Here is a 9,371-nt window from a genome sequence, read left to right as displayed (position 1 = left end):
ACAATAATAACAATAATAATGACAAAATAATAATAATAATAATTATAATAATAATGATGATTTTAAGAAATAAAAAAAGAATAATATAGCTACGTGTGTTTCGCTTAGCTCACTTAGTATCATGCTGGACAACAGAGAAGCTTGAGTGTGAATCCCCAACCTAGCATTCAAGAAGTTGGAGAGTTATTATGGCTCTACACCCGTTTTGCTTTGTCCTATCGAATTTGGACGTTAAATTCGGAGGTCCGGTCCCGTCACTTAAAAACATATAATCTTACAATATTGAAACACCAACCCAGCAATTAATTGCAAAGTTTAGTGCAAAGACACATATCAAAGTAAAAGGACAAATATTACTACATGTTTATCATATAAGTGCGAAGGTAGACGAAGCCAGTAAAAGCTTCTTTTTATGGTCATTTAGGTCTGAAATCACGGAAAAAAACCCACAACAACAAGCACAGATGGTTCATATCTTCCCCATAACTTTTCATGTGAGTCAAAGATATCATTCAGTTTCCTAATTTTTTGAAGTACAATATTTTGTTCATACGTTACCGAGAAGACAACATCAGCAATGCCGAATATAGAAGTCAATCTGTTTTGCCATTATTCAAATACACAACAGATGCCCAAAGAGCAAACCTGGAAATCTTCTTTCTTACAGATTCGGCTGACAAAGAGATCAATAAAAAGAAAGAAAAGGAATGGGAAAGATTTAAAAGCAGTTGGAGCAATATTAATGACATCTTACAATCTAAAATCGTTCGTAACAGGGAGCGTGCCTGAGGGTCCTCGTGTGAGACGTCTAATGAAGTCTTTCAATTGAGATCCTGAGGTGGTAAACGCCTGCCTGCTTAAGGGGCGATCACTGGGTCGAGAGATAACAGGCATCTGGTGGCGGCCGTGGACAGGAGTGCCATGAGCCACGGGATGTGTCAAGGATGAGGCCAATCAGCAGCAAGCCAGGAACTGCCGAGGAAAGCCAGAAAATTGGGTTGGTTTTTTGTTTGTATCGTTGATTTTTGGATGTTTTGTCTTTAGTTTCAAAGTCATATGATTTTGGAATGTAAATGTATATCATTTTGTTTCTGAGGTTTCATTTTTGAAAAACCAATTCTGTATTTCACATGGATTGATGTTCATATTTTAAGTTTGAGATATATATTATTATGGAAAACATCAATTGTCAGAATTGACAGAACACATTGGGCTGCTTGCACGTCTTGTTATCTTTGATCGAAACTTGCACATTGAGGGATTTGGGGGGGGGGGGGGGGGGGTATATGAAACACTGTTTTTGTCTATGCAAACGAATGTAATAAATAAGATTAATTTCTTTTGGATTAAAATTAATAAACATACAAAAAGCACTGGAATGAAGTTTTAAAAAACACATGGAAGAGCACTGTGAGCATGCATTTTACATTCCAAAGCTGTTAGATGCTATGAACCCACACAGTGACTTTAGTATTCATTTAGCTAATGAAACTGAATGGGCTTTTTTTCCTTTTTAATGTAGATGTTTATATGCCCGCGTTGACATGGTTTAGATCATTTAGGCGGCAGGATTCGACCCTGCATGTCAGAGACAACCTGGGCTGTAGAGTTATGCAAAACCCCAGCAGAAAGACTGAGGAGACACTCGATAAAAATCCTCCTCATAGGGGAATCGAAGTCGAGCTTCCCTCGTGTGACAGAGAAGTGCCTAACTGTTGCACCACATAGGCCGGTAATTAGATTAGTTCAGTGTATTATGTGAAAAGCAACCAAGTTGAATTCTAAAGTTTACTTCCCCTTTCAATACAACGCGTGTGAGGCATTATCAATTATGTATCCGCTTCTGTGTCCAGTGATTTTTTAATATGTGTCCAGTCGTTTGCAATGAGCCGCTAATATATACAATTGAGCTATCCTTATTGGAATGAAACTACATGGCGTTTTTATCTTTCTTTTCTTTGATGCTTTAAATATATATTTTTTAAACCAGAAACGCATCGGCTGGAAATGGGGGAGATGGAAACTTGCTCATCTCACATAAATGCTCCCCTTTCTCAGCCACCTCTTTCGCTTTTTCTACTCTTGGCATTTTTCTGGAAACCCTGTTGTGATCGGAAATCGGAAGATGTGATTACGTTCCCGGTGAAAAGGCTGAGAGCGAGGCCTATGCTCTTATCGAGGGAGGGAACCTGGTGAAGAGATTTCTCCAGACTGGCGCTAATTAAGACCGATTGAAATAATATTTACATTGTAATGATCAGGGTTTGCGTGCCGCACGGGGTTGGGCTAGTGGTTGCCCAGGAGAAGAGAGGAACAGGGAGCCAAGACGCGCGCAGCCAATAAGAAATCAATTCACTCCTCTCGATCTCACAGCCTCCCCCATCCTAGTTCTCAACTCGGACACGCGCTCAAGTGCTCACGACTCGACGATGACTTGGAAAGGGGAGTGTGTGTGTGTGGGGGGGGGGGGGGGGGCGCAAATTGGGGCTCACCCGAAGCACCCCGAGAGAAGAGGGAGACATTGGGCCTGATTGAGTCAATAACGGACGGTTCTTCTTTGCTTTATCACCGCCGTGGCTGGGATAAGCAAACGTCCGCACCGATTTGGGAACTAGCAAATATCGTGTGAAAGAGATTTTAATTTCGAGAATTACCCGGGGCGACTGTTGCTTGTGTGACTCCTGAGTCTCCGGTCCTGGCTGGTAGAAAAGACTTGATGTTCCTGTCAGCGTGTCGAATCCAGTTATCAGTTCTATTGTTTTGTGTTTTCTTTGCACATGAGTTTAAAGCTATACTAATAATAACAATAATAAAAGATAGCGTTTATTGTATTATAGAGCAAATTCCCACCTCAAACAGTAAGTTCTATGCGCTTTACAATTTATATTATTACTAATCCAGAAGGCCATATAGCATTCTGAAACAATCTCAACTTCCTGGGAAGCATACAGTGCAACCTGTCATTTTACAGGCTTTAAAACACTAACATACTGACAAGAACTTTCGCTGTCTATGGCTGGGTACCCATTCACACCTAGGTGAAGTGAGGAAAATTTCCCAAGGACATAGTGTCGGGCCTGAGGCTCAAACCCCCGAACCCGCCACCTCACGATCACGAGTCTGGTTGTCTAACCACTAAACTACCGACGCCACTAGACACATATTGCTTATTTGTAAGATTTGAAATAGATGTGTTTGTGTTAGTGATTGTGTAAAGAGATGTCCATGGTACAATAACGATTTTTTTTCTGGAAAGATTTTTACGGCTCTTGCAACACAATTAGCTGTATAAGTGCCGAAGATTGTTGGTGTTACAAGAGAGTAACAAACATAACGAAGAACGACAGATGTTTGATTGGATGGAAAGAAGGAGAAAATCACACCAGAGCACTCGATGATTTCGTGCTGGGAGAAAAGCAAAACAGACACAAACAAGAATAAAGAAAATGTGAAGAAGTAGGGTCTACCAGAGGCGCCTACCAAATTCACGCTGAAAAAAGAAGGAAATTTTAAAAAATCATGGTTGACTTCCTAAGAAAAAAGAACAAGTCCAGTCTCTGTCACCCAGAGAGTCTACCAAAACCCCCCGTCTTAATGGTCCAATGTCTCTTTGGAGAAGAAGGTTCGGTACTCTTATGTAGGTGTTTTACACCCCAATCGGCACACTTTATATCGCTTAAGAGACACGCCTAAGCAGAAAGATAAAAGACATGGTTAGCGGGTGCTATGACGTAATATTTGCTCCTTCTTTCCTATCAGAGCCATCGTCCTTATCCATCCTCCTTATTTTCTATGCATGACACTTTCAAGTAACACCTCTTATCTCTGGCACTTATGTGGCCAAGTGTTGCAAGTGCGGAAAAACTCTTACGAAAACTGAAGACTGAGATCCAATCGGTAAAAATCTTCCCTACACGGAAATCGAACTCAAGTCTTCTGAAGGCGACATTGAAACGCCTAACCGCCACACTACAGATGTTGGTGAGAAGAGGGTTGTTGGACAGCATACTACTTAAGTGATTATACATTTCGGAGTTCTGGGAGTACGTTACCATATCGATGTGTTTCCCTTTAACTCAGAAAAAGAAATACCAGTATTCACATAATACAACTGAGCGTGAATTTCTGTGTCTTGTTCATCTAGTATTTTGCAGATGTTTTATACCCCCCCCCACCCCCCAAATCAACACAAACTAGAACAAGTTGGAGGCGTGCTGCTTCGACTCTGCTTGTTAGGGTCAACCCAGTCGGAAAGGGATACAGCGTTTCAGAAGACAAAAAGAGTAACACGTTAAAGATTCTTCCATCACAGGAATCGAACTCACGTTGTCTGTGTGCGACTGCGAAACGCTTAACCGCTACACCACATACGTTGATGTCTTATTCATAGGATCTGGTGATTCGTAACCTTTCCAAAGCATAACAACTTAATCTGAAGCTTCATAGCTTCATGTTCACTCCTAAGGCCCGGGGCTAGGAAACTCGTGATAAACGTTAGAAGAGATTTGATCGTATAACTTGTAACGGCTTCGCCAAGGGCACCCAAAAAGCTAAGGGGACGATCGACAATGATCCTTTTATGCGCTGAAGGACTGTTGCTTGGAAGACAAACGCATTCTATTTACAAACCCAACATCGCTTTTTCACAAGGACGTTATCTTCAAAGAAGGATTCATAATGCGATACACTCTTTACGTCAATCAAAACACGTGACTTTTGCGTATTTCCTGGAAACGCGTTTCCGGTAGCTCGCGGGGTCAGAGCGGGTTAGCGGTGTTTGCGCAAGTGTCTTTTAGCAGCGGGAAAATTTGCTGTTGTCTTTGGGCGTATTGTTACCTCGTATTCCGTGTTCAACCAATCACAACGCCATTAGAACTTTGTTTTGGGAGCGAAATGAGCGGCAGCTGCGCGCAGGGCGGCATTACAGAGCCCAGGGAACATCAAACATTTACGGGCTCAGTTCACGTGATCGTTTCGCATTGAGTCTTCCGGTGAGAGCTAACGACTGTTTGAGCGCGGCACGCTGTGTTCATTAACGAAGCATTCCGACAAAGGGAAAAACAAGGCTGGTTTAATGTTGGCGGATCTCTTGAGAGAGCCTATACGGAACTCTCTAGTACATTTGGCAACTTAATGCGGAGCCATTGAAAGGTTACACGACTCTCTGGGAACAGTCTGGCTTTGAGAGGAAGAATCTGGCCGATGCTGGATGCATGCAGGAGAATGCTGGAACAGACAGGAGCGGCAGGAAAGCCTGACAATAGGAAGCATGTTATCATTTTCAGAAGTAAAACAGTGTAAGGCGAAATGCACCCAGGTTTCAATTACACCACCATGTTTTTTGTCTTTGTTGTAATAAGCTGACGCATTTCTGCTCCATAAAGATACAGCTCTCTTGGGATTTGTTTGTTGCTTTGGTCGCAGCTCTGACCTTTGCAGTACCGCGTTTCCTATGTCTTCTGTATGTTCCAGTCTCGCCCACAACCCCCTCGCTCTCTAGTTCTCTAGTTCGCTAGTTCTCTCGTTCTCTCTCTCTCTCTCTCTCTCTCTCTCTCTCTCTCTCTCTCTCTCTCTCTCTCTCTCTCTCTTTCTCTCTCTCTTTCTCACTCTCTGTCTCTCCCCTCTCTCTCTCCCTCTCTCTATCTTTCTCTCCCGCCCCCCCCCTCTCTCTCTCTTTCTCTATCGCTGTCTCTCTCTTTCTCTCTCTCTCTCTCTCTCTCTCTCTCTCTCTCTATCTATCTATCTATCTATCTATCTATCTATCTATCTATCTATCTATCTATCTATCTATCTATCTATCTATCTATCTATCTATCTGTCTGTCTGTCTGTCTGTCTGTCTGTCTGTCTGTCTGTCTGTCTGTCTGTCTGTCTGTCTGTCTGTCTGTCTGTCTGTCTGTCTGTCTGTCAGTCTATCTATCTATCCATCCATCTACACAACCTCACCCCCGCCAAATCTCACCCCCGGTCAACATCAACTATGAAAAAGATGAGCTTTCCCTCAGTGAGAAAAAAAAATGAGCAAAATCGTAAAGCTTCCTCTCAAAGGTGACAAGTCATAAAACTGTTTGGCAATGACTCTCTCATTAGCGAGTAATAGAGTTTTCGTGCAGTCAGGCATTCAAATGATCTCAGTGCAGGTGCGATCCCCAAAAAGAGAAGGAAAAAACTTACTCTGCAGGCTCCGCCTTCGCTTCTGTTTGAGGTATACCAATTATTCTATGTGACATTAAGCCAGCTCATTATTAAAGCATAATACGAACGCACACACACAGAAGTACAAAAACTGAAATATATTCTCGAAAGGGAAGCGAAACGAAGAAGCGAGCGGGTTGGTTGGTTGGGGGGGGGGGGGTCAGAAGTGGGGAAAAGAAAGGTAAGCGAAGGAGAGAGAGGGGGGGGAGAGAGAAAGAGAGAAAGAGAGAGAGAGCGAGAGAGAGAGAGTGAGGGAGAGAGAGAGGGGGTGGGGTGAAAAAGAGAGAAACAGATAGAGAATGAGAAAGTGAGAGAGAGACAGACAGACAGAGAGAGGAAGGGAGAGAGAGAGAGAGAGAGAGAGAGAGAGAGAGAGAGAGAGAGAGAGAGAGAGAGAGAGAGAGAGAGAGAGAGAGAGAGAGATACAGAAACATAACAGGGGAGAGAGAGAGAGAAAGAGGGAGAGACAGACAGACAGACAGATAGACGGAGAGAGAGACAGACAGAGAGTGACGTGCGGAGGATGGGGGTGTAGAGACAGAGACAGAAAGATTTTGCGCATCATAAAAACAAATAATCGCCCACAGCTTACTCGTATTCGTTGACTTCAAACGTAGAATGGTTCCCAGATTAAGATCTTAAAGATATTATACCCGCCTCTCGAAGCGCCAAAAACCGTACAATCATAATGAATGGCCATCTTAAAACGTTGACACGCACCATTATAGTCCTTGAAGTGGTCCCGAGGCGTGAAGACTCCTACCGTGTCGCGGGTGGCTTTTTCAGTCGCTGCTCCTCTTGCGAAACTAATCAGTTCGAAGCTTACCGACGTGCGGGTGGGCTGGGGCCCTCTCTAAATAGCTAATGTGTCTACGATGAATCCTGAAGGCGTATAATTAACTTTTAATCGTTTTCTAGTACGGCTCTTAAGAGTTGGGAATCCAAACAGATGCAGGCGGGGGGTCGCCTCGAAAAAACTCTAAATCCTTCACGTGAACGTTGAGTAAATGTTTATCTCACTTCCTACGTTTAAATCATGATTACTTTTGCAAACAATAGCCCTCTTTCTTATTGGATAATAATCTGATCTTTACTTAAAGTGGTAAGCGACGCAATAGGCTTTCATCTGTTTTTATGAACATTTTTCTGAGAACTTCTAAGATTTCACTTGCTCGTATATGACCTCGTTGGGTTTATTTTTGTAATTGGACAGGGAGAATGAATGCACAAAGGAACCTACAGATGAAACTGTTTTATACACTGAACGACCCTTTTTCTTGTGTTTTTTTTTCCCTCCGCCGCGGTTCATGGGGGTGCTATAAAATAATGGAAAGTGGAAAAAGCGAAACAAAACTGTAAGTGCAGGTAATCTGCACATCTGTGACCTTCTCAGAGTCAGAGGGTTCCTGTGAAGCAGGCAGTATTTTGTGAGTACATACATACTGAAAGCAATCACACCCTAAGATATACGTACTGGAGTCAGTAATACACTGGTAGTTGGAATTAATAGACACTAGAACTAGACTTTAACTAGGTTTCGTTCCCATCAATGATTTTGACACTTTTTCGGGAAATAGGAACAACCACGTTGCACTTGCACGTCAACGGAAAGATGCACTTGTGAATGGTTTGACTGAGAAATAGATAGATAGATAAATAGATAGATAGATAGATAGATAGATAGATAGATAGATAGATAGATAGATAGATAGATAGATAGATAAAGTGTTATGAAAGCTCAAAATCATCTACGATAAACAACGGGCGAGAAACTATATGAAGGGAAGAAGCAAGACAAACCCATTTGGACTCAAAACAAAGGAGGAAAAGAAGATAAAAAAAAATCCCCTCTACTATCACTCACACATACACTTATTTCTTGTTCCACGTTAAAGACATCAGAATCAGTTCGCTGCCTCCGTGCCTCAGAAACGTTGGCGACCGACAAACGTAGAACAATCTAGAAACAACAAACGAGCCATCCCGTTGTGCATGTGTCAATCTCTTTCCCATAAAAAGATCGTCTCGCTTAGCCTCCTGGTTTCTCCTCGCCCCCAAAAAGAGTCACTTTCACGGCATTTTCAACATCCGTCAAATCTTTTTTCGTTCTAAGATCAGACAAATGCTCCTCGTCGCCCAAGACAGACGAAACCCAGGAACGGTAATCAATAAATTATACGAATTAAGACATGAAAGAACTTAAGGGAAAAGGCGAGACTAACAAAGGGAGATAAAAAGGAACGATAAATAAAAGAGCTACCTGCACGCGTCTCGGCGACAGACTGGAACTCGTTTCGGGGTGGTAGGAGGGAGAGAAAAGGGGGAGGGGAGAGAATAACGTTTCGTGGAAAAAAACGGGGGAGGGGGGATGGGGGTGGTGGAGAGATCAGGAGAAAGGCAGAATGGAAAGATGGGGGCAAAGATGTCGCGCGCGGTCAAAGAAGTAGCCGAAAGACAGGAAATCAAAGTGTTGATGGATGAAGGTGATGACGATACAAACGGGGGAAAAAAAAGATAAAGAAACGTTTGAATAAAATGAAAGCGATGTGAGGGGGAAAAGGTCCCTGAATAAAGAAAGCATGGAAGATGAAGAGAAGAGATGTAAAGAAGACACACACTAACACACAAAAAGATAAGAAATGAGACGGGAAACGGCAGAAAACGTCTGAAAAACGATAGAGCACATTGAGCATTCATCGGTGTGATCATGTCCAGCTTGGAGTCGTTGGCGTTTGGAGCTTTCATGTCTAGGCCACGCCTGTCTCCCTGGGCTCACATTAGGGGCTCCCGAGCGATGTGCAGGGGGTGCACTGCTCACTAGACGCCGCTAGGCCAATGGGTTTTGTATGGCGTAGACAAATACTGAAGGAAAGATTAGCCCTGTCCTGGGATAAATACGTAGCACGTTTTGATGTGAGAAATAATATGTTCTAGACGATCCTAGTTCTGCCCAAGTTTGATACCATGCGGAGGTGATGATATGAGTGTAAGACTTCCGTATTTCTTTTCCTCTGTGCCCTTAGTTCTCGTTCTTAGATTAGCTTCCACGTCCTGGATACAGTCATTCTTTTCATTTTATTAATATATATATATATAATATTGAATAAAATGATATACACACAAAACAATATACAACATAATTATTATTTCACAAATTTAAGTGTCTAAAAGACTATA

Source organism: Aplysia californica, unplaced genomic scaffold (genome assembly GCF_000002075.1).
Source record: "Aplysia californica isolate F4 #8 unplaced genomic scaffold, AplCal3.0 scaffold00155, whole genome shotgun sequence".
NCBI classification, from domain to species: domain Eukaryota; kingdom Metazoa; phylum Mollusca; class Gastropoda; order Aplysiida; family Aplysiidae; genus Aplysia; species Aplysia californica.
The sequence above is the reverse complement of the archived record's forward strand: the minus strand, read 5'-3'. Positions refer to the sequence as shown.